Source organism: Spermophilus citellus, assembly GCF_964194105.1.
Source record: "Spermophilus citellus genome assembly, chromosome: 6".
NCBI classification, from domain to species: Eukaryota; Metazoa; Chordata; class Mammalia; order Rodentia; family Sciuridae; genus Spermophilus; species Spermophilus citellus.
Genome location: NC_138187.1, coordinates 151,862,747 through 151,884,352, shown reverse-complemented (window position 1 = coordinate 151,884,352; position 21,606 = coordinate 151,862,747). Strand labels below are relative to the sequence as shown.

The 21,606-nt window shown below is 42.7% G+C and overlaps 1 pseudogene across 1 annotated transcript; it reads left to right on the top strand.

The window, feature by feature from the left end:
* The first annotated feature begins 19,046 nt into the window (after positions 1-19,046).
* LOC308650775 (MORF4 family-associated protein 1-like) lies at positions 19,047-20,433 on the top strand (annotated as a pseudogene). Its single transcript has one exon. The product of its transcript is annotated as an MORF4 family-associated protein 1-like (transcript).
* The last annotated feature ends 1,173 nt before the right edge of the window (positions 20,434-21,606 follow it).

The following is a 21,606-nucleotide window of genomic DNA, read 5'->3' as shown; positions in this document are numbered from 1 at the left end:
AATGCTACAATAAACATGGAAGTGTTCATCCAAGAGATTCAAGATTTGAAAAATGGACATATAAAATCCTTTACTGATAGGATCATTTCAGTTGTAAAGAGTTAGGACTCCTTATTACAATTTATCTTTAAGACCTCTACCAGATTTTCCTTGCCTAGAATAATAGAATATCATCAGACAAAATGAAGGACCAGGAAAAATGAGAACCTAAAACTTATCTCTGTCTCTTTACGAACAAGATATTAGCTCCACTGAATTTCCTGTACCTCTCTGAAAAGTTAGCTAATAGTCATTTATTCACCAACATTGGTCAAATTGAGCAATCTCTTGTGTGTGAGGCATTTTACTAGATCCTGAGATACAGAAAGGAAAGTTAAAATCCTGCCATAACACAGCTTATCAGCATCTGCTTTAAGGAAGGTCTGGGCCAGCTGGTGCTATAATGCAGCACAGGAAGGTAGGCCCGGGGCATAGGGGAGAACCCAGGGTGGACACCCAACCCAGACCCGGGAGGTGAGCTTGTGGGAAGGGTAGCAGGAAAGATTCACAGAGGAAGCCAACTGACTTGAGGATGAAATTGAAAAGGATGAGTAGGAATTAACCACTCTGTCATTAATTTAATAACTATTCGGTGAGTAGCACGTGCCCTGCGTGCTCTGCGGAGGCATTCTAAATCCAGAGCTGAGGGAAAAAGAAAATGTCCCTGACTGACTGGCCCTTCCTGTTTAGTTAAGAGACAGAAAATAATCAGGTAAACAAGTCTTTACAAAGTGTGAAATGCTAGGAAGAAATGTGGAGGGGCCGAGAGAGAGAATAAGGAGGGGGCCTAGAAGACTGATTGAGAAAGGCCTCACTCCCTAGGGGCTGATGTTGGACAAGATCTGAGGGAGAGGGAGTTAGCCATGTGAGAGCCAGGTAAGAGTGTGTTAGCTCTCCCTTGCCGTGGTGGAACACCTGAGATGGGCTAACTTTATAAGGAAGAGGTTTATGTAGCTCCGAGTGTTGGAGATTCAAAGTCCAGGTGCTGTGCTGAGGGCCCCCAAGGCTGCATTGTTGGGTAGCAATGGCCAGAGTGCCTGCTCTTGGGACTAAGACTACACCCATAGGCAAGCCCCAGAAGCAAATAGAGTGGGAGGGCCCCAGCCGGCTCCTTGAAACAACTCTCTTTTGAGAATTCAGGGAATGGGTGAAAACCACTTCATACCCCCAATGATCTAAGGACATCCCTCTAGGACCCACCTCTTAAAGGTTGTACCCTCTACCTATATTATCACCCTGAGGACCACGCCTTTAACACACGGGCTCTTGGGGAACTCACAGGCCACATCCAAACCACAGCAGAGTGTTTCAGGCAGGCAAACCTGGATGTTCAAAGGCCCTGAAACAGGAGACTGCCGGGCCTGTTTTAGAAACTACTAGAGAACACGTGTATCTAGAGCTCAGTCAGTGAACGTAAAAAGAAAGGAGGGGGTACTGTGTGCTGCTAGAGAGGAAAGCAATGGCCAGTACACTCAGGCCATGGTGGACCCCAGTAAAAATGGATGCCAAGGACTTTACAAGCAAAAGAAATAGCCTGTGTAAAGGCCCAGAGAAGGGAAAAGAGCAAGCAGCCAGAGTAATTGGAAAATGAGATGGTGACCTGCCAGCATCCGGGTGTGCAGTCCACACAGCATAAGCTAGGCACCCGGAGCCTTGGTCACCCCCAACCTCTTCTCATAAACCTTTCAAATAGGCTAACACTGTCTAGTGTGTCCCTGGGTCATCTGGATGGTGGTCATCTCAACCATTCCAATCAGCCACTGGAGAGCACACTGGAGACATCAGCTCACCCAGTGCGCCATGCTGGGTGAAAACAAACCCTGCCGTTCCTACAATATAAATAGAAATTCAGAATTGAGAACAGCAAGGATGGCTGGCCAGCAGGAGACCGGCAAATGGCCAACGGTTCATGTTTGGATGTCAAGGGAAGAAAGAATAAAATGCAAGAGGAAAACAAGGGCTCTCTCTTCAACCAGTTGGGAAACACCCTCTGCTTCCCTTCATCTCCCAGCCGGGGAGGGCGGCAGCAGCAGGACGAAAGGCCAGGAGGAAGCATTCAATCCTGGACGCCCTGCCTGCTACCAGGAGACCTGTTGGGGTGCATGCCACCGGGCCGGATGCCGGAAATGGGAGACGCAGAGGATGTGGTGCCCAGTTGCTGCCCATGCCAGGGCCTGCCCTAAAGAACTGGACGTCAGCAGACAGAAAGCCATTCAGACCCTGCAGCATCAGGGTTCCCATGGCAACCAACGGTTCCCCAGCAGCTCCACATCCTCTTCTTTTCCTCTAATAAGCTTTCCATTCAGACCCAGCCTACACTTTGGATAAAATACAGGTTGGGTAGGAGATGCTGGAAGGGGGATAGAGACGGAAGGAGGCGTTGAGGAGCAGGAAGAAGAAACCTGGTTTTCATATTGTCTGAGAATTAAAAGCCAATGAATCTCTAGGCGGATATCTAATTAGGTTGTGGGGGTTTATTTTATTCTTCTGTTTTTTTAAGAGCTGATCTTTTCTTCCAATCCTGGCATTTGCCCAAGGTTCTCTTAGAGCCAAAGCCACTGGTCACTCTTCCCTCCTCACCCTTCCCTAGTCATCATTCTCCCCTGCAAGAAGGGGGCTTTGCTGCCAGAGACTGTTCCCAAGTCAATTAATGGTCCCTCCCCCCCCCCCCCCAAATTGAGCTGGCTGAAGTCCCTCTGCCCTTTCATAGGCTGACACTTTAAAGAAAAGGGAAAGGCACTCTGGGAACATTGACTCCTGGTCTCCGTCTAGATTTGGAATCCTGAAGCCTCCAGTGACATTTCTGACTCGGCACTCTTCACGAGCACCCTCGTTGACGGTGGTTGTGATGGATGCAGGACACACCAGTGAAACACTGTTCCCAGGGACCCTCCAGACTGGAATGTAGCCAAGGCCAGGGCATAAACAGCTTCCGGGATGTCATGGAATTCAGGCCTAACTGGCAGACACAGCAGAGAACAGGTCTTTCTGTACGCGAAGAGGTCTCTCCCATCCTCTCCAAGCCTGTGCTCTCCTCAGGGGCCTTGGAGCTAGCTGCAGGTGGAAACTTTCAAAAGAAGGAGATTCCAGCTCTCTTCTTATAGAAATGAGTGTGACCTTCCCTCTTCCAGGATGACTCCAGGGTTCTGAGAACATCAGAGCTCACACGGTGCTTACCTCCCAGTGGATTCCCTGTTGTCCTGTCTGATTCTAATAAAGCCCAGGAAAAGTCACATGAAGTGAACCAGAAAACAAAATGAGCAAGACCAAAGCCTGGGAGGAACGTCTTGTCTTTCATGTTGAAAATGGAGGGAGGTTTGTGTTGACCATGCTTTTCCCCCTTTGGTGCTGTTTAGTTTTAAGTGGGGTTATTTTTCTGGATAGTGAATATTTTTCATTCTGGACTTCATCTAATCTGGGTTTCCCTATTCAAGGCAAAGAAATTCAGGAAATCTGCAAGGGACTATTTTAATCATGAAAGAAACCGAGCAGGAGTACATAGTGATCTCTAGACAAAATGTGCTGCTGCCGTCACATCTTAGATTGAGCACAGGGTTCCTGGAATGGAACAGCTCAATGAAAACTAAGTACTTACTTCTTCTTCCTTTTTTTTTTTTTTTTTGTTTGTTTGTTTGTTTTTGGTACCTGAGATTGAACTCAGGGGCACTTGACTACTAAGCCACATCCCCAGCCCTTTTTAGTATTTTATTTAGAGACAGGGTCTCACTGAGTTGCTTAGCACCTCAATTTTGCTGAGACTGGCTTTGAACTCGAGATCCTCCTGCCTCAGCCTCCCCAGAACAGGCATGAGCCACGGTGCCCAGCTAAGCACTTTCTTTTAATAGACTCTGTATAGATCTCAGGGGCTCATTCCAATGAAGGTAAGAATCAGCACATTTCTTTGTATCCATTATAATTTCCAGCATGATGTCAGCCATTTAGGAGGTATGTTGTCTAACTTTTCATCACTGTGACCAAAATTCCTGACATGAACAACTTAGAGGAAGGATTTATTTTGACTTTAGATTTTGGAGGCCTTCAGTGCATGGTCTTCTGCCTCCAAGGCAGAACCATCATGGCAGAAGATTTCAGCAGAATGTTACTTAGCCCATGGCAGCCATGAGACAGAGAAAGAGATCAAGGAAGTGTCCAAGGACAAGATACAGTCCCCAAGACGTGCCCCCAGTGATCTTCTTCAACCATGCCCCACCTGCCTACAGTTTCCACCTCCTACCATCCAAATTAATAATCCATCAAATGGATTAATCCACCCACGAGGTCAGAGCTCTTGTGATCTAATCACTCCCCCAAAGCCCCACTTCTGCATTGCTACACTGGGGACCAAGTTTTCATGAACTTTTGGAGGACATTCCAGATCCAATCAAAACAGTAACTATACAGACTGTCCATGTTAATTGGTGGGCCTTCAAAAAGAATTTTGATGGTTTTAATGCCTCATTGAGCTGTCTCCAGGTTAGAGTTACTAAATATCGTTCCTGGGCACAGGTGACAGAGAGGGACATACAAGGTTTCCTTGGAGTACCCCCATATTCTTACATTTGTAATACCTCTCCATGGAGACTGGCCAGATAAGAGCCTGCAGAGGATCTGCAAGATTGTGCCTGTGAATGGTGAGGTTTCTTAGGCTTCTGAGCTGGGGAAAGTGCCCAAGGGGGAGGGTTTGGGGACTTGGTCACCAGAGCTGGAGCCAGCTTTACCTTCCCTTAGCTGTGAGACTTTATGCCAATGAGTTGCCCTGTCCTTATTTATCAAATGGGCATCATAGCAGAACCTGTGAGAACCAAATAAGAGAATGCACAGCAGCCTTTAGGGAAAAGCCCAGCAGTGCAATAAATGTGACTGTGATTGAATTATTAAACAATGACAAAACGGGGCTAGCTCATAGCCCCACTGACTCACTCAGGTGGCCTTCCACCTCTGGGAACATGAACCGTATCTGTGTCTCTTTCCCAGACAGCTTTCAACATATGAGTTTGTCACTGAATCTTTGGGTGTGATGTCAGACACCTAAATGACCTTGTTTCAGTTCCAGTCTCATTTCTAACAATTCTGCTCTGTAGGAATGTCACTTTCTTGCCAAGCGTCTAGGTCATATAGAATCTGGGTAGTGATGGAAAGAGGCAACGGCTCACAGCAAAAGTGTCTGCACTGGAAATCATGAAGTTCAAGAAAACGAGTGGCCAGGGGTGTTAAATGAGAGAAACCAAAGTACCAAAACAGGCTCATTCGTTCCTGTCTCCACTAAGAGAGGCTAAAATGCAGCCCTCAGATAGAGCAGTCAGCACACTTCAAAGGGATCCTGGGTCCCACTTCTGACTCAAAGAGCCCAACAAGTTTTGAGGTTTGGTGTTCTAAAAGACAAATGAAAACAAGACAAAACAACACACTGTTCTAACCTTTTGAAACTTTCAGAGTCAGCAAAAGAGAGCCAGAGAAGTCAGTCACCAGATTGTGCTTTGGCACCGGATTTTTGATCCACTGATTCTAGGTCTTTTGGGGACAATATTAGCATCAGACCATTCTTCCTTCTGCTGTTGATCCAAAATGAATATTACACATGAACTCCACGGAGAAATAAAGGGTATTCTAAAAATATCATCTGAATATAGATACACAATGAAATATTATTTAGCCTTAAAAAGGAATGATATTCTCACATATGCTGTAACTTTATACTGAGTAAAATAAGCTAGTCTCAAAAAAATAAGTGTTTGATTCCACTTACAAGAAGTAACTAGAAAAGTAAAAAATTCACAGAGACAAAAAGGGGCTGAAAGGAGGGGGACTCAGAGAGTTCTTTTCAACGAGCACAAAGTTTGTGTTGAGGAAGATAAGAAAGTTCTGGAGACAGATGATGGTGATTTTTGTACAATGATGTGAATGTACTTAATGCCACTGAACTGGAGGCTTAATAAATAGGTAAAACAACAATGGTGTTTCATTTTTATGTGCATCTTGCTACATAAGAAAAGGTGTTTAACACACAAGGCCCTGGGTTCCATGCCCAGCACCAAAAAAGAAAAGAAAAATAAAAAAAAGAAGAAGAAAAAGAAAAGTTGTCTAAAGCTGCGCACGGTGGTGCATAACTGTAATTGCAGCTACTCAGGAGGCTGGGGCAGGAGGATTGCACATTGAAGGCCAACTGGGGCAACTTAGCAAGAACGTGTGTCAAAATAAAACAAAAATTGCTGGTGAAAATCTCAGTACTATGGGAAAAAGAGTGTTTTAAATTGTTCATGTTCTTATGCATAGAATTTTCCCTATTAACCTACATCCTTTATCTCTCCTTCATGCACATAATAATATAATCTCCAGCATGGCCATCTTCTTCCTTCATGGTAAAGAAGAGAATTTCACAGGTGTTTGAAGCAAATGATATACTGGGACGTGGATGTCTTTTCTTATGAAATTTAACTGCTTTCTAATTGGTAAAAAAATGCTTAAATGGTAAATTTTATGTTATGAACCAAAAGAAAAAATCTGAAACATCAAGAAAACAGATGCCCAAGCCGCGTGTGAAGCTTCTGCTTCGTCTTTGCACAGACTGCTCTCTCTACGGGGAGAGAGATTGGCCAAATCACAGTGTTATGTGGTGTGCAGGTAGGAATATGGAACAGACCCCGCTGCCATATACAACTATAATGCACCAATTTGAAAAAGGGTGAGGGCGAGCTGCTCTAGCCCTGTTATGGGATGGCTGTCCTTTTCAACCATGTAAACAGAAGTTGAACTACATGTTTTTCAGTGAATTTCATCATCAAAAGGCTGTGGAATCTGCTCTGATTTCCCCATTTGCTCCATCCGTCCCAATGTCCTGATGCCTGCCCATCTTAAGGGTTCCACATGAGGTTGGAAGGAAGCGAAGGAAGGAAGGTGGCTGACCTGACATTTTCAGGGGTAGAATACACACCGAGCCGACTTCCTATGAATACTGTGGGTTCTCAGAGTGAGTGTGTATACACAGTGCATGCTTAAAACCTCTTCAGTTCCCTAAATAAACAACATACTTGTCGCTCTCTGCCACAAGAGTTTTGGAGATGATGGAAAGAAGTTCCAATTTACTATTTCAGTAGCTTTGAAATTATTTTGATTGCAACCTTCAGGAAGACGGGAGTGACGTAATGTGCATTCACACTGATGAATTCATATACCTGAAGCAGCACCTGGGGTTCACCAGACAGCCCTCTCCTTTCTCACCTGTAGGACCCTGCAATATTTTACCTCTTCTTCCCTTCAGTTCTGCTCTATCCCACTTTTTTTTTTTTTTTTTTTTTGCTAATTATAATGCATTCCGTTCATGTCATCAGTACCTTCGAATAGGTCTGGACATGCAGTTGAAAGATGCTGCAGTGTGTCTGGTGGCACCCCCTAACCCCAATCCCTGCCATTGGGTGAGGATCAACCCAGTAGCTACCCAGGCCTAAAGGCAGGTGAGACTCCTCTGCGTGTGGCAAGAGTCTTCAGGCACGTCAATTTCTCTTCCGTCTCAGAGGGGAAAAGCCCGATGTGGCAACATAGGAACCTATTGCAAAACAGTGTACATGAGCCCTGGCTGCAGGCAAGGCTCGGCGGGAGAGGCCTGGATCGTGTGTCTGCCCTTCAGCAGGAGGGTGGGTCTGGACGTCAGCAAAGTTCAGCCTTCCTGGATGCCACCGTAAGGAATGATAAAATCGAATCTAATTTGGGCAATCAGGGAAAGGACAAAAACAGGAAGCTCTGGGGTCTTGCTAAACATGTCAGTGAGGAGAGGAGTCTGTGGACTTTGTGGACTTTGCTGCAGTTTCCCAGAGAGAAATGAAAGTCAGGAAACGTTCACGTGCACAGACAGCCTCACCCCTGCTCCTCAGAGATTCCCTAATGAATTCATCCCCCTTCTAACTCCATTTTTCTTGCTATGTTCTTTAGGGAGCTGGAAAACAGGCTGCGGGACTTCTGGCCTGATTTCTTGGCTGTTTTTCTGTGCAGATCAGAGATGTCTGGAGGAAGGTAGTGGCCATCGAGTGTGTGTTCCCAGCTGCTGCTCATCATGCCCCAAATGGGGGAGAACTGGCAATCAGACTCTGAGGGAAAGCACACATAGTGACAAGTACCAGGCCTCATTAAAAAAAAAAAAGAAAAAAAACCCTCCTATTATTTTTGGCAGATCCTATTGAAATGGTTACATTTTCCAGGCCTCAGAAAACAAAGATTTCACTTTCAAAACAAGTCCGCACAGAGCAGAACACTCCCTAATGTGATGTAGATGGTAAGAAATCATTCAACACCCTGCGAGTTGAAGGCTTCTAGCTTCTAGCTCCCTTCTCCTCTCACCTTTCACAGATGTGTCTGATGATATAACCGGGGGCAGGTCCCTCTATTCTGTCTCTTGCAGGTACTTGGGCAATAACAAGATCGTGGTTTCCAGAATAAATAATGGAAGTTGCCATCATTAGAGAACATAGGATGTCATATGGATGCCAAAGTGTTCAGGTCACCCTCTCCTTCAGTTTCAAATGGTGGAATAGTCACTGGAGCTGTATTTAAAGATCTCCTTTTCATTTCCCTCAATATATCATCCTGAATCCTGGGAATGGCCTTCACTCCCAAGCCTACCTATGTGGATGATATTAAGTGTTTCCACAAACAGGGCCACGTCCCTGGCACATGGCATTGCACTCCACTGGTCACAAAGCCTCTACCTTGTCTACAGTCCTTCAGACAGAAGGAGAGACAGACCGGGGAGGGTGTCTGCTAATCTCCTCATAAGACAAAGTGCAGCCAGAGGAGGGAAGTAGAAATTTCTGAAGAGGAATCCGATCATGCGAAAGAGACTTTGCTAAATTTTCCAAGAACCTCCTGTATTTAGCAAAGTGTGTTGGTTATGACACAGCTTCGTGAAACAGAAAACTCCCTCCAGTAGCTTTAAATAATATGAATGCAGTGTCTTACATAACCTGAAGTCCAGAGATGGCTTGGGTTCCAGGAAAGTTACGGTTCAGTAATACCTAGTAATGTCATTAAGGACATAGGTCATTTCTGTCCTTTCTTTCATTCTGCAGTCCTCAGCACCAGCTTCATGGGAAGGCTGGTTCTTCTCAAGGAAAACAAGATGGCGCCACTGGGTGTCAGGCTAGGCACTTCTTGTGCACACTCAGCAGGGAGGAGTGAGTGAAAGTGACCATTCCCAAAGCCCTCTCCGTTAGTCCAGTTGCATCAGAGTAAGTCATACATCCATCACTGGCCCAACAACAGCTGTCAGGAAAATTCCATGTGCTGATTGGTGTGGATCAAAGCATTATCAAAATTTCTGACTGGATTATTGTTTGGGGGACTGTTCTGTGCATTGTTGGATATTGAGCAGCATCCGTAGGCTTTTTAGCACATCACGACCATGAGTCATGAGAATTTCTGACATTGAAAATGTCCCTTGGTGGAGGTGCATAATAGAGTTCTGGCTAAACATGGTGGGTAGATCATGTGATCACTATTCTGAATTCCATGATAGGTCAGGGAGATATTTAAAAATAAGCACATCACATATACATCTTCAAGGATGAAAAACAGGAGGCATCACTAAAATAAGAAACATTGGAACAGAGAAAAAGAAGGAAATGAGAGGATGAGTGCAAAAGTGTGTAGGAGACACACACACACACACCCAGAGAGAGAGAGAGAGAGAGAGAGAGAGAGAGAGGGGAAGTGGAAGAAAACAGCTAAGGTCTCTGCACATAGGAAGTTGTATTAGTCAGCATGGCTGCCACTAAAAAAAGAAAAAAAAAACAACTCTGCAAACTCTGAGGCTTAACCCACAGAAATGCATTTCTAACAGTTATCGGGGGTGGAAGCCCCAGATCAAGGTGCTGGTCAATTTGGTTCTGGTGGGGCCCCCTTCCTGACTCACAGACAGCTTCCTTCTCTTTGTGCCCTCAGAGGGCCACTCCTCAGTGCATGCCCGGAGACAGCTCTGACACTCTTTCTTCTTTTCGTAAGGACACCAGTTCTATCAGCCTAGGGACCATAGGGACCACTCTTACGACTGACTTCATTTAACCTTAATTACCTCTTCAAAGTCCTTATCTCCAAATATGGGTCCTGTTAGAGGTTGGAGATTTGGCATATGAATCTTGAGGGACATGATCCAGTTTATAATAGAAGTCAATAGAAGCTAAAAAGGGGTAAAAATGGAGAAATAGTGTATTATTTAGAAAAGTGGTGGTAAAAAATAGTCAAGAGTTAGAGGAGACTTCCCGGGAACAAAAACGGTTCAGAAGACTGAGGCAGGGAATTGGATTTTAGGTTGTAAACCTTTGATTGCTATCTGCCTTTTAAACGTGTTAATACATAACCTTGGTTAAAATAGAAACATGACTTAGTTTACAATAATAGTCATGTCAGGCATGGTGGCAGACACTTGTAATCCCAGTGAGTAGGGAGGCTGAGGCAGAGGGTCACAACTTTATAGCCAGCCTCAACAACTTAGTGAGGCCCAAAGCAACTAAGTGAGACCCTGTCTCAAACTTAAAAAAAATAAAATAAATGGGGTGGGAATTGGTAAAGGCCCCTGAGTTCAATCCCCAGTATCAAAATAATAATAATAACAACAACAACAACAACAATAGTAATAGTCATTATGGGTGATGATCATTGTCTGCCTATAAAACCCAATTTTCTTCCATGAAGCTTTGCTTGATTAATTAAGGCTGGGATGAAAAGGAATGGATTGAGTGAGTTATCATTTATTGTCCAAACTAGAGCTCTTCTGAGCATGAAGGAAGCATTATTAGCAATTCCATGAATTAATCAGTGCAAAGTAAAACACCTCCAGAGCATGCTACAGGGACACTGCTACATCGATGTTCATAGCAGCACAATTCACGATAGCAAGATTGTGGAACCAACCTAGATGCCCTTCAATAGATGAATGGATAAAAAAAATGTGGCATTTATACACAATGGAGTATTACTCTGCATTAAAAAATGACAAAATCATAGAATTTGGAGGGGAATGGATGGCATTAGAGCAGATTATGCTAAGTGAAGCTAGCCAATCCTTAAAAAACAAATGCCAAATGACTTCTTTGATATAAAGGGAGTAACCAAGGACAGGGTAGGGACGAAGAGCTTGAGAAGAAGATTAACATTAAACAGGGATGATAGGTGGGAGGGAAAGGGAGAGAGAAGGGAAATCGCATGGAATTGGAAGGTGAGCCTCAGGGTCATACACAATTACATATAAGAGGAAAGGACGGGTAAGAGAAAAATAATACAAGTGAAGAAATGATTTACAGTAGAGGGGGTAGAGAGAGAAAAGGGGAGGGGAGGGGAGGGGAGGGGAAGGGGTTTAGTAGAGAATAGGATAAACAGCAGAATACATCAGTCACTAGTATGGCAATATGTAAATCAATGGAAGTGTAACTGATGTGATACAGCAATCGGTATATGGGGTAAAAATGGGAGTTCATAACCCACTTGAATCAAATTGTGAAATATGGTATATTAAGAACTTTGTAATGTTTTGAACGACCAACAATAAATTAAAAAAATAAATAAAAAAAATAAAACACCTCCAAATAAACTGGAGCTGTGGTCAGCCTTCTTGTGAGATAACCAGGGTCTTCCCTTGTAGCATAAACCATAAGGAAGAACTATTTCAGTGATACAAGGGTAAAAGTGCAGCCACCCTGCCAGCATTTGTAGGGTAGCAGACAAACAGGTCATCTGAAGTGACATCTACTCCACTGAGCAGCGATATCCAGAGAAGTGATCCCTGACCCCTCTCCCAGTCTTCCTAACTACCCTCGTCACATCTCTATTGAAGAACTCAATACACCCCTTCAACACTGTGATTTTCTTGTCTGTGTCTTTCCTTCTCCTTGAGACTCCCCTACCCCCAGACAAAATTTCAGAATTTCAAAATTTTAGTTTTGTCTTTGTTTCCCCAGAATCTAACATAGTATAATTAGTAGTAAGTGCTTAAAATGTTTTTACTGAATAAATATGGAATGAAATTATAGTAGGGACTATAGAAGATCTCTTTAAAATAGAAATGTAAGAGGAAAGTAAGCTAATATTTTCAAAAATCCTTTATATGTCAAATGGGAAAAGGAAATAAAATATATCTAGAAAGTTAACCATGCATGAGATAAAATAGCCTACTCAAATTATTTATGTCTTAAAATTATTCTCAGAGAGTGTTCTAAACTTGTAGCTGGAGAGTACTTAATTTGCTAGTATCCATTGGAGAATTAGACTTGCTTATGCTTATTTTACTTTATATTTTTGAGGGTGAACAGTTAGATAGTGGCTACTCTTGCTAAAAAACTTAGAAGTAGGGCTATAGGTATAGATCAGTTGGTAGAGTGCTTGCCTGGCATGCACAAGGCCCTGGGTTCACTCTCTAGCACTGCCCCCCCCAAAAAAAATGTAAAAAAAAAATCAGAAATTTTTAAATAATAGCCATATAAAAATCTGGGATTAGAACTTCAGGTGGGAGTGTGTATTGGGTAAAGAGTAGCAAAGCAGTTGTTGAAGTTGTGTGGTCATTTGGATAAGTACCAAGAGGAATTTGATAAAAGTCTTAGTAACATGCCTAACAGAAGCTCTTAGTAAACTGAATATAGAAGACTGCTTCTTTAATACATAACAGAACATTTATGTAGACCTAATAGTTGATGCCTTGTTCAATAGTGATAAAATAAGCATCTTCATGTTAAAACCAGAAAAGAATGTGAGGACTGACTCTCCTGATGCTAATTTAACAAGATACCATAGACTAGGTACATTTACAATAGAAATTTAAATATGTATATATTTGAAAATAAACAACTAACTCTTGCAAATAAATGATATGATAACAATATAATCTAAAATGGACAGAACATTTGAACACACATTTCACAAAGGGAGGTAGATTGAATGGATTCTAAAAAATGCTTGCCATTGCTAAATAAATCAAAGCCATTCTAAGATGTGATACACACTTATTGAATGACTAAATTTTAAAAATCAACATGTTAGTTTCCTATTGTTGCTATAACAAATCACTACAAACTTGGCGGCTTAAAATGACATAAACCTGTCATATGACATTCTTGAGGTCAGAAATTTGAAATAGGGTTTACAGAGCTAAAATCCAGGTGTCTGCAGAGCTGCATTCTTCCTGGAGGCTTTTAGGGAGGCTATTTCTTAACGTTTTAGAGGCTTTATCCTCTCATTCCTTCCCTGGAAACCTCAGCATGCTGACCTCTGTTTCCATCCTCACGTCTTCTCTGACTCTTCTGTCTTCATCTTGCAGCTTTTAAGGACACTTATAATTTCATTGGCCCACCTAGATAATCCAGGATAATCTTCCCCTCTCAAGATCCCTACCTCTATTTACAAAGTCTCTTTGGCCATGTGATAACACGTTCACATTTCACAGATTAGGACATAGACATCTTTGGGAGCTATCACCCACAAATACCCACTGTTGGTGAGAATGTTGCAAGGTTTAATTTTATGTGGCAACTTGACTGGACTACGGGATACCCAGATACCTGGAGAAATAGTATTTCTGTGTATGCCAGTGAGGGTGCTTCCAGAAGACACTAACATTTAAATAGTTAGACTGAATAACAATCATTTTTACCTGTGTGGGCAGGCATCACCAATCTGTTGAGGGCCCAAATATTTCTGTTTGAGCTGGGATGGGCCTCATCTCCTACCCCTGGACATCAGGGCTTCTGGTTCTTAAGCCTCTGACTCCATTGTCTGACAGAGACATAGTATCTCCTCACCCTTGGCCAGTTCTCAGACCTTTGGGCTTGAACGGAATTATGCCATTGGGCTTTTTGATTCTCTAGCTTGCACATGACTTCTCAGCTTCCATAATCACAAGACTTGATTCCCATAACGAGCCCCACATGCATGTGCATGCACACACACACACCTCATAACCCTGTTTCCATCAGTGAATGTGGTAAATAGTGATGATGAGGGTGGTATGAGATTATAACATGTAATCTGCTTCCCAAAGTACAGCATCCCTTTATGTTCAAAACTCTAGAAAAACTAGGGATAACAGGAACATACCTCAATATTGTAAAAGCAATCTATGCTAAGCCTCAGGCTAGCATCATTCTGAATGGAGAAAAATTGAAGGCATTCCCTCTCAAATCTGAAACAAGACAGGGATGCCCTCTCTCACCACTTCTGTTCAACATAGTTCTCGAAACACTGGCCAGAGCAATTAGACAGACAAAAGAAATTAAAGGCATAAAAATAAGAAAAGAAGAACTTAAATTATCACTATTTGCAGATGACATGATTCTATACCTAGCAGGGTCTACAAAGAAACTATTAGAGCTAATAAATGAATTCAGCAAAGTGGCAGGATATAAAATCAACACGCATAAATCAAAGGCATTCCTGTATATCAGCAACAAATCCTCTGAAATGGAAATGAGGACAACCACTCCATTCACAATATCCTCAAAAAAAAAAAAAATACTTGGGAATCAACCTAACAAAAGAGGTGAAAGACTTATACAATGAAAACTACAGAACCCTAAAGAGGGAAATAGAAGAAGATCTTAGAAGATGGAAAAATATACCCTGTTCATGGATAGGCAGAACTAACATCATCAAAATGGCGATATTACCAAAAGTTCTCTATAGGTTTAATGCAATGCCAATCAAAATCCCAACGACATTTCTTGTAGAAATAGATAAAGCAATCATGAAATTCATATGGAAAAATAAAAGACCCAGAATAGCAAAAACAACTCTAAGCAGGAAGTGTGAATCAGGCGGTATAGCGATACCAGACCTCAAACTATACTACAGAGCAATAGTAACAAAAACAGCATGGTACTGGTATCAAAACAGGCGGGTGGACCAATGGTACAGAATAGAGGACACAGAAACCAATACACAAAACTACAACTATCTTATATTTGATAAAGGGGCTAAAAGCATGAAATGGAGAAAGGATAGCATCTTCAACAAATGGTTCTGGGAAAACTGGAAATCCATAAGCAACAAAATGAAACTGAATCCCTTTCTCTCGCCATGCACAAAAGTTAACTCAAAATGGATCAAGGAGCTTGATATCAAATCAGAGACACAGCGTCTGATACAAGAAAAAGTTGGCTACGATCTACATACTGTGGGGTCGGGCTCCAAATTCCTCAATAGGACACCCATAGCACAAGAGTTAATAACTAGAATCAACAAATGGGACTTACTCAAACTAAAAAGTTTTTTTCTCAGCAAAAGAAACAATAAGAGAGGTAAATAGGGAGCCTACGTCCTGGGAACAAATCTTTACTCCTCACACTTCAGATAGAGCCCTAATATCCAGAGTATACAAAGAACTCAAAAAATTAAATAAGAAAACGAATAACACAATCAACAAATGGGCCAAGGACCTGAACAGACACTTCTCAGAGGAGGACATACAATCAATCAACAAGTACATGAAAAAATGCTCACCATCTCTAGCAGTCAGAGAAATGCAAATCAAAACCACCCTAAGATACCTACCATCTCACTCCAGTAAGATTGGCAGCCATTCTGAAGTACAACAACAACAACAGCCATTCTGAAGTGCTGGCGAGGATGTGGGGAAAAGGGTACACTTGTACATTGCTGGTGGGACTGCAAATTGGTGCAGCCAATTTGGAAAGCAGTATGGAGATTTCTTGGAAAGCTGGGAATGGAACCACCATTTGACCCAGCTATTCCCCTTCTCGGTCTATTCCCTAAAGACCTAAAAAGAGCATGCTACAGGGACACTGCTACATCAATGTTCATAGCAGCACAATTCACAATAGCAAGACTGTGGAACCAACCTAGATGCCCTTCAATAGACGAATGGGTAAAAAAATGTGGCATTTATACACAATGGAGTATTACTCTGCATTACAAAAATGACAAAATCATAGAATTTGGAGGGAAATGGATGGCATTAGAGCAGATTATGCTAAGTGAAGCTAGCCAATCCCTAAAAAACAAATGCCAAATGTTTTTTTTGATATAAGGAGAGTAACTAAGAACAGAGTTGGGAGGAAGAGCATGAGAAGAAGATTAACATTAAACAGGGGTGAGAGGTGGGAGGGAAAAGGAAAGAGAAGGGAAACTGCATGGAAATGGAAGGAGACCCTCATGGTTATACAAAATTACATACAAGAGGAAGTGAGGGGAAAGGGGAAAAAAACAAGGGAGAGAAATGAATTACAGTAGATTGGGTAGAGAGAGAAGATGGGAGGGGAGGGGAGGGGATGGGGGATAGTAGAGGATAGGAAGGGCAGCAGAATACAAAAGACACTAGTATGGCAATATGTAAAACAGTGGATGTGTAACCAATGTGATGCTACAATCTGTATACGGGGTAAAAATGGGAGTTCATAACCCACTTGAATCAAAGTGTGAAATGTGAAATATGATATGTCAAGAACTATGTAATGTTTTGAACAACCAACAATAAAAATTAAAGAAAAAAAAGAGATTATAACAGATGAAAAAAATTCTTATCAGTCAATGAGGTTGTAGCTATTGTAAGTCACAGTGCAATGTGTTACATGTTTAAGGTGATACGGGTGTAAAAAAAAGCCTACTGTGCTGTTAGCTGTATAAAAATACAGTGTCCATGCCACTATGTACATAATACCTGACAGTAAAAAGACTGGTACTTTACTCGTATTGGTTTATGTTATTTACTATACTATACTTTTTGTCATTATTTTAGTGGGTACTCCTTCTACTTATTTTTTTAAGTTTATAATTTTCTTTAAGTTTACAGTATGCTGTATTATACCAGCAGCACCCTCATACATCTCCTGTTTACCATGTCTCATGATTGCATCAACAAACCCATTGAGTAATTGACCTACACCATTTAGGTTTGTGTAAATGCACCCTAGGATATTGACACAACAACAAAATTGCTTACAGAAGCATTTCTTAAAATTTATTCTCATTATTATTTGTGTGTGTTCATGTACAATCTCCTATTGGAGCTGGAGGTGTAACTCAGTGGAAGAACACTCAACTGGCATGCAAGAAGCTGTGCGTTTGCTCCCCAGCAGAGCATGTGCATGCACGCGCGCGCATACACACACGATCTTGTGTTGTTTCTTGTGTTTCAGACTAATACAGATGTGAACACCTGCAGCTCAAACTGCTGAGGGAATGTAAAATAGTACAGGCCTTTTAAAAAAATGATTTGGCAATTTCTGCAAAGTTTCTTACTTAATCATCTAATAATTCCCCTCCTAGGTATTTACCCAAGAGAAATCAAAACATGTTCCCCCAAAGATTTGTACACAAATTCAATTTTATCATGACCACAATCTACAAATACCCCAAATGTCCATATGAACAGAAAAAAAAGAAACTGTAATATGTAGTAAAATGTGATTTTGCAATTAAAAAAAATGGGCACATGCAACCACTTGAGTGGTCAAAGATGCAACGTGGAAGAGTATGTGCTGGTTGATTTCATTCATATAAAATTTGACACTAATTAAATTACCCTATAATGATACAAAGCAGATGAGCGATTACTTGGGACCAAGGATGGGGAGAGGTTGAGTATAATAAATAGGCACCAGGAAACTTGTGGGGTGATGAAAATGTGAAATATCTTGCTGTGATAGTAGTTAATATGAGCATATTCATTTGTCAAAATCACTAGACTGCACTTAATAAGTGAGCCCCTTTGTTATATATCAGTTATGCTTCAATAAAGTCCACTAAGTATTTTGGGGGTGGGAGTATATTACCTACCCTCTTTGAGAAGGCTGATTTGTTTCAGAATCTCTTCTATCTAGCAAGAAGTGCTCCAGTATCCATGAGACACCATTTCCTCTTACCTTTCTCTCAAATGGGCTAAAGAATAGCTCTATAAAATCTGAACTTGAAAAGATAGCTACATGTTCATGGCAGCCTTATGCATAATACTAAGGTACAGAAGCCATGAAAGTGTACACCAACGGATGAATAAATAAAGAAAATGTGATAGGTACACACACACACACACGCATGCACGCACGCACGCACGCACAAGCATACACGCACAATGGAATCCTACTCAGCCTTAAAAAATGAAATTCTGTCATTTGAGACAACATGGATGGAACTGATGAGCCTATGTTAGTTGAAATCTGTCAGGCACAGAAAGACAAGTACTGCATAATCTCACTCCCGTGCAGATTCCAAAAAAGTTGTATTCATAGAAGTGGAGAGCAGAGTGGTGGTTACCAGCAGCTGGGGGAGGAAAGAATAGGGAGAAGTTGGACAAGGAATACAAGTTCCAGATAGACAGAATGGAGACCTATTGAAGAACATGTTGACTATAACCAATAATAACGTATTGAATACTTGAAAATTGCTGAGAGAGTTGATCTCAAGTGTTCTCACCACACACACACAAAGATGACAGGAGGTGAGGTGATGAATATGTTAATTAGCTCAATTTAATCATCTCATTACGTACACGTATGTCAAAACATCACATTGTATATTGTAAGTATATAGAATTTTTGAAAATTATTCTTTAATAAAGCTGGGAAGAGGTAGGAAGAATAGCTCTTCAACAGGCCCCAAGTTCTCCAAGGCTCTTAGCCAGGACAAGTCCTGGAAACTACCCCTGCAGGAGGGTCCCGCAAAGCGTGAGCTGTCCCTGCAAGTAGAACCATTCTCCTTCCTGCAAAGAGGGCTAAGGTGCCCTCATTTGGGAAATAACAGAGCCAAGACAAAGGACAGCCCTGCACGAGCCCTGGAAGGAGTCTGGAGCCCTGGAAGGATTCTGATGGACTAGCCTCCTTCTCACTGATTCTGCTTTCTCCATTCTAGGCCTCATTTCAGACCAGTAGTCAAAAACTGTCCATGAAGTGCCGTGCGCCTTGCACTAAGTGAACTCTCATCTATTCAGAGCTTAGTACATCCCAGGCACTGGGCCGAGTTCTTTATGTGAATCATATATAATCACCACAACACATTCTGTTCCCGCTCAGTGCGTGCGCGGCGCTTCCTGCCACGGCTGTCCCGAGGCCGAAGGCCTACGGTTAAGAGCAGGGAGCGACCAGAAGCTGCCTGGCGGCGCCGAGGCCCGAGCGCAAGATGCGGCCCCTGGACGTGGTGGAGCTGGCCGAGCCCGAGGAGGTGGAGGTGGAGGTGCTGGAGCCCGAGGAGGACTTCGAGCAGTTCCTGCTGCCGGTCATCAACGCGATGCGCGAGGACATCGCGGCGCTGATCCGCGAGCGCGGCGGGGCGCACGCGCGCAACCGCGGCAAGCTGTGGGAGATGGACAATATGCTCATCCAGATCAAGACGCAGGTGGAGGCCTCGGAGGAGAGCGCGCTGAACCACCTGCAGGGCGCGGACGGCGGCGCCCCGGGCGGCCCCGCGCTGCGAGAAGGCAGAGGAAAAGGCCAAGGAGCTGGCCAAGATGGCAGAGATGCTGGTGGCGCTGGTGCGGCGGATAGAGAAGGGCGAGTCGGCGTGACGGCGGTTCATAGTTGATGGACTCTGCTCAACTGGCAAGAATGGACGGACCCCCGAGGGAACTGAACCAGCTCGACGTTTTTTGCTTTGTTTTTGTATCTCTTCTACCCCCTTGCAACAGTCTTTTTTATGGTAACATTGATATGGGTCAAATATATTTGATTCTGGAAAGAACTTCTGTTGGAGAAATATTCTAGGAGAAATGGGGCTTAAATCAAAAGCTGTTTCAGTGGTCATACTTAATTCTTGTTACTTTGCTGTGTTTTGGAAATGGTGGGCATGACCTGTTTTTTTTTGCTGTTGTCTTGTGACCTGATTGTTTTCTGGAGCTTGTGAAGACTTGGGGTCAGGATCTGGTATTGAAGATCCTGGGGAAGGCACTGCACTACCTGGTTGCCGATGATGATGATGAAGGATGTATGGTTAAGACCGCTACAGGAAGCCAGACAGATCCAGAAGATGGTAGAGGTGGAAGATGACTTTGCATATAGTTTGGAACTTCAGTTCTTCTGTGAGACAACGGAGGAGGTTGTATTTTGTGTACACACTATGTTTGATGTATAGTGTGTAACCCGCCGGGTAAATTTATTTAGACAACCTTGCTAACACCATGTGATGACAGTTGAAGAAAGAGCTGTGTGGTACATGTCAGTGTTGGAATACCCTCCCATGTTGCAGGGACTTCAGAGAAGAGCATCAGGGACAATCTACAAGGACTGGAGGAAGGAAGAGGTCTCTTCCAGTCATCAGGGTAGTAGACCCAACAGATGTTTGAGGTCAGAAACCATACATGCACTAAGTGTTTGATTGCCTTGCAAAACAAAGACCCCCTTAAATATATATATATATTTTTTTGGTTCAAATGACCAAAACCCCTGTTAATAAAAGAATCATAATCTTAAAAAAAAATTCACCACAACAACCTTTCAAGAAAGGGATTATTACCATCTCCATTTTATGAATGATAAGTTGAAGGTCAGGATAGGTAAGTGCCCTCCCCATTGTTGTAGAACCTAGGATTATATGGCTGCAGAGCCCCTTAAACCACTGTTGCACGTAGCTGTTCCACGTACTGCAGATCCCCAAGGATGACATAGAAGCCTGAAGGTAATCGTACAAGGAAGGGGGACTGTAGCCTTTTAGAAAAGGCTTGGAAAGACCCTGTCATTCTCCCTCTAACCTGTGCATTTTCCACCTAAGAACCCTGAACCTTTGTGATCAGCAGAACACTTGCAGAATGATGGACCACAGCTTCACCAAATTCCTGATTCCTGATTTGTAGAGGAGACATGAATGAGATGATTTTATGAAGAGTTCTTGGAAAAGGAAGCAAGAATTTGACATTCACTCATTCATTCTCTTACATACTAATTCATTTAACATTCATTTAAACATGACAGAGTTGTTACTAAGCCAAACCATTGTGCTGGTGCTGGGGTTATATTGGATTCTATTCTCAAAGTGTCATGTTCTAATAATTATCACCTCCTACCATGCTTTCCTTCTAGTGACCAGATTCCATCTCCCACTCAGGACCATTCTTCTCGGCCTGACACAGCCAACTCTGACCCTGGGATGCCTCTGAGTGCTGCTTCCCTGATGGGAGGAGGATGGTTCTCTTGGAGTGGGAGGTCCTGTGGATTGGCCAAATAATCATTCAGGAAAGAACCCGTCTCCCCCTTCCTGTTTCCCCACCCTTCTCAGTGAGCTGTAAGGAAATGCTAAAATAATATGCTGGGATTCACCCCAGGGACCCTTAACAAATTGTTCCTACACACCCCTCTTGTTTTTTAATGGAAAGAAAATGGGTGTTGTAGATCTTGACACAATATTAAAATTGAATTGAGTTCAGTTCTATAAAATAGATTCTAAATGACATCATGAATAGTGATATGGGAACATAGAGATCTGAGCCAAGGAAACATGAACAGCCTGTTCCTAAAAATCCTAGTGTGGGAGCAAATCTGAACAAATGAGTGATTAGGCTCCCAGATGTTGAGAGCTACACGTCCCTGAAAAGCAGCAGGCCCTGGAAAGTGGAGCATCGGCTCAGCTCAGCTGACGGTGAGTTCTATGCCCTGA